A 5,042-nucleotide genomic window follows, 5' to 3' on the forward strand; every position below is an offset into this window, starting at 1 on the left:
CAACATGTTCGTACAGAGCCCTTCCGCTCATCATCCTTTAGGGAGTCTAGCTAGCCCATAATAAAATTATCTTGTAGGACAAATTGTCAGTGCCGAAGCGAATAATTGTTGAAGCTCTAGCAAATTTGGCCCATTTTTCCCAAGAAAAAGGCATTCTACCTCACAGATTAATAATGGACGAATTCTTGGATCCTTTCAAGCCATGGGCTTATTTCAGTGGCGCTTATAGTGACTCATCCAACAAGAGTGGTGGGAGTTACATCCTCTATTTGTTGCTTGCCCATTCCTTTCATGCCAAAATGGGGTATGGTCGAGGAACCAATAAAAAACCTAAACTATTCGCGTGTAAAAATATTTTGTTCTTTGCGAAGGAAAATTGTTGCACTCAGCTTCAAATTTATGGTGACTCTATGCTATTGGTTAACTAGTTAAACAGAGCACAAGTTTGCAGGAACCTCCATTTAAGCTCAATCTTAGAAGATTTATGGCAACCCAAAGACCCATTCACTTTCTTTGTATGTTTCCATATTTACAAGGAGTGGAATGTTGAGGCTTATCAACTTTCCAAATCAAGATTAAATATGGACCAAGACCTTTGGCATAGCTGAGAGCAACATGAAGATTCCACATATAATTCTACCATCAACTGTTTATAGAATAGGCCAACCATCTTTGTATCAGTTTTGTTTTTTGGTACATCCAAAAACTACTTATGTATATACAAAGGTCGTTTTCGTTTGTCGTTTTGGTTTTGTTGAACAATCGCAATCCTTATGTCATCGCTCACTAGGAGCGGAATAGGCACCTTTTTTGCTAGTGTTTTTTGTTGATGATATTATCTAATGGTTGAAATCAATCAACCGAAACAGGTCAGAACTTGTTTTTTCTTGGACAACACTCAAATTTTCTCAACTTAGGGTGTTAGACAACACTCATTTTGTCAACTTAGGGTGTTGGTTTTTTGGCTAAAGTCAAAGGAAATTATCAATTTTGTCTCATTGGTTTAAACATATATGTTTATGATGTAATTATATCATAACAATTATCGGATATGGGTCTCAAACCTAGGTATATACATGCAATGCACACATATGCATCTACAAAATGTAATTTGAATCTTTTGAATACGTATATATATATATGTATATGTATATTTGAAAATATCATAAGCAAAACCATGGATTACCTAAGTCTCAAACTCTAAACAATTAATAACCCCATCAAATTTACCTTAATTATGAGAACAATTTTGATAACACTTTTAGTCTAACCTGTTTAAAAAATTTTCCCTTTTAGTCTAACCTGTTTAAAAAAATTTCCCTTTTAAGCTAGGAAACAAGGTGCTGCTTCTCCACCAAGCGAAACATTAACCTAGAACAGCGTTGTTTTTCCTTCCAAATTAGGTTTTTCCAATAATTTTAGGTGAGCAAACTCTAGTTTGACAAGGTGTTGCTTGCCCTTTAATTTGGTAGCGTGTTGGTTTTCGTTTAAATCTAGGTTTATGGTTAATACCTTATCTCACATCTTTATTCTTAAAAAAGGATTGTATTCCTTTCTTTTGGTTGAGGCATGTTCATCCCACCTATTTACAAAATTAATTTATTGTATTCCTTTGTTTTGGTTGAAACATATTCATCCGACATCATTCCAGGGATTGTATTCTCCTCCTTTCAAGAAAATTCTACCATTCCTTTCGTGATGACTGCCACATATGGAAAGAAAATGAAAATGAAAGTATTCAGTGTAGTAAAGTAGTAAAGGAATGACTTCCTATCAGAACTCTATTCAAATATTCTCAAAGAAACCTGTTCTGATCGCCTTTTCTCTTTTGATATTTCCAATGGAGAAATGGCGTCCAATATCAGTAAGCCAGGACGTATAATAATATAATTTATGACTGAAACAGTAGTTCTGAATATGGTGGATAGAGAATTGAAAAGAACGTGCACAATGGGTCGGCCAGCCGAAAGGGAGAATCTTCCAGCTTGTGTACTTTAACTTTCTTTAACAGGGTGGGGACTGAACAGGACTAGTCATGGCTAGGAAAAGCTTTGATACAATGTTGGGGTTAGTACCATTTTCTAGGTTTACAGTTAGTCCACATGATCATCCAAAAAAATACACCGCTTAAACAAAAATACCAAGAAAAAATGGAATACATAGATACTAGCAAATAACTTTATTCTATTCCAGTCCACTTTACTTTTGCCTGCGAGTTTCTGTGATTTATATATTCCTGCCAAACAGGTTTTTTGAGACAGAGCAAAGCACGCGTATTGAATCCAGTGAGTGAATTACCATGGTACAATTAAGTGCAGAACAGGCTTCCTTGTTCAGTGAAGCCTTCTGTTTCATCGACAGAGACGGCGACGGAGTTATCAGTGTAAAAGAGGTGGGCGTTGCAATGAGATCGGCGGGCGAGAATGTATCGGAGGAAGAAGTGCAGGAGATGGTGAAGTCGGCGGACAAGGGCGTGGACCTTCAGACTTTCTTGCAGATGGCAGAATCGCGTAATGTCAACGGGAACGGGAAGAAGAAAACGGAGGAGAATCTGCTGAAGGCGTTCCGGTTTCTTGATAGGAATCAGACGGGAAATATCTACGTGGGAGAGCTTCGCCACCTGCTCACCACCGTCGGCGAGAAGTTGAGCGGCGACGAGTTCGATCGGTGGATCGATCAAGAAAGTGACTGCGACTCCAACGGGCGTATCAATTTCGAAATTCTGGTGAAGAAGCTTATGTGCTCCGACAAATGATTATATCGTATACTTCCATTTCTGCAATGCTTTTACTTATTTGCAGTCACAGATTTGTTCGAATAAAGCCCGGAGGATGTGTTCTAACCATTAGACGGGGAGGTTTTAATCCACTAGTCTTGTGGTTTAATACGAGCAAGACATGAATGTCTGAGAGCGGAGAGCGGTTTGAGACATGAATTTTTCAATTTATAAAAAGATTAATCTGAATAAGCCCTGAATATGTAGATTCTGGGAAATTTATAAAAATATTAATTTGAATAAGCCCTGAATATGTGTAGATTCTGGCTAAATCCAAAGTTGTGCCCTCTTATGGTCACCATCATTAGCAAGCTCTTTCTCTGTATTGATGATTTATCTTCCCCTGATTATTACATCAGGATTTCCTTTTGCAAAACAAAAAGTTGCAAATCAGAGTGTAATGTCTGAAAGTTATGGTTTAGTCTGATAAAAGCTAATAGTATATAGCTTTTTTTTAATAGATTCTGTTGAGACATGTTTGGATGACTAGAACGATTAAATTTTCAAATCATATAGAAAGATTAAATTTTCAAATCATTTAGATACACAAAACTGGTTAACATGTTTTTGTCAATTATTTTTTTTTCCAATACTAAAACATTTCTTTTCATTAATAATAAGAAAGTACATTTTCTATAAATACCATACATTATCTCTTAGATCTCTTGTCTATAACAGTGAATATTCTATCATATTTCTTATACGAAGATTGGGAAACCTCTACATGCATATTTTGTTATATCTTATATGAAAGAGTGTTAACTATATTCTACTAATTCATACAAAAAAGAAGTCAGCTTTCCTTATCACTAGATGTATTCTACCAGCCTATGTAATGAATATCATTTTGCCATTTATATTACCACCTACACAAACAATGTAATGAACATCATTTTGCCATTTATATTACCACCTACACAAACAGCTCATAGTTATTTATATTTCTTATTATTATTTTTATGATATTTCTTATATTTTTTTATGTTTATTTTTTTATATATAAGATATTTTTCTTTAATGTTTATTTTTTTATATAAAAAATATTTTTATTTTATTTTTATTATTTATGAAATAAAAGGTATAATAATTTATATTTTTAATTTTTTATATATAAAAGGATATTAACTATATTTATATTTTTGTTTAGACAAGTTTATTTTAGAATAGGGCTTTCAAATTTTTAATTTAATTATCAAATATTACTACGTTGATGATAAGCATATGCACAAATTAAAAGTTGAGATTTATCTTCAAAGTAGTTATGTCAATTTTGCATTTTTAATTAAATTGATTAATTAAAAAAAATGGGTATGAACAAGTGTATTATAAACTGAATTATGGTTTTTTGGGCATGTGGTAATGATAAGCAATGGTATTGGCCCATAATATTGTCACAAAACCTATTTACATGTTAAAAATGTTCATGGTAAAGTGTGGATAATGGTTAAGAATGTTCTTCCATGTTTTTTAAATGTATATATGTTTATCTTACATATTAGTTCTTTTATAATTAATAATAATAATTAAATTAAAATTAAAATTAATAAAAAGCTAAAATTTAATTAATTTTTATTATGGATTGTTGAGCATCAACATTTACCAGAAATTTAATATATATAGTTGCATTAAAAAAATAAATTTATTTTAACTTATTTAAAATGCACCTAAAGGTATAAATTTGAGGGGGGCTCCTACTCTTTAGTAATTTTTTTTAAAACATGACGTTTGATTTTTATTTTTACCCATTATTTAAATATTATGTATTATATGTTTTTAATCATTTTTGTCATATATATATATATATATATATATATATGATTTTTTTGTTTTTCCTTTATAATTTTTTTAATTAAGGTTTACACAGAAAAATCAAAGATAGAATTTGAAGAAGGATGTAGTTCTCTAGTGAGGCAATTCGCTCACTCAAGAAACTACACCACAACACACACAATTGCATTCATCAAGCCATCAAACCATTACATATATAGGACTAGATTATTGTTGAACAACTTCATGGAATATAGGAACTTCCAACGAACTCAATCTAATCAAGGCAAACAGTGCAACAAACATAACAAATTGTAATTATGGGAGAATCTTCTAGAGATTTTTCTGTTATTCCAACACTCCCCTTCATCAAGAAATGTGTTTTCTACCACACCCAATTGATTCCTACATACTTCAAATTTTGCCTTTCCAAGAGGCTTTGTAAAGATGTCAGCCACATTTTCATTGGTATTACAATAGACTAAATCAATTTCCTTGG

General features: G+C 32.4%; 1 pseudogene; it reads left to right on the forward strand.

Annotated features, from left to right (window-relative positions):
• The first annotated feature begins 2,299 nt into the window (after window positions 1–2,299).
• On the forward strand, window positions 2,300–2,755 carry LOC149267469 (uncharacterized; annotated as a pseudogene).
• Window positions 2,756–5,042: the final 2,287 nt, after the last annotated feature.

The sequence above is a fragment of the Pinus tabuliformis genome, chromosome 6, assembly GCF_031772625.1.
Source record: "Pinus tabuliformis cultivar Carrire ecotype Pingquan chromosome 6, CPIR1, whole genome shotgun sequence".
Lineage (NCBI taxonomy): Eukaryota > Viridiplantae > Streptophyta > Pinopsida > Pinales > Pinaceae > Pinus > Pinus tabuliformis.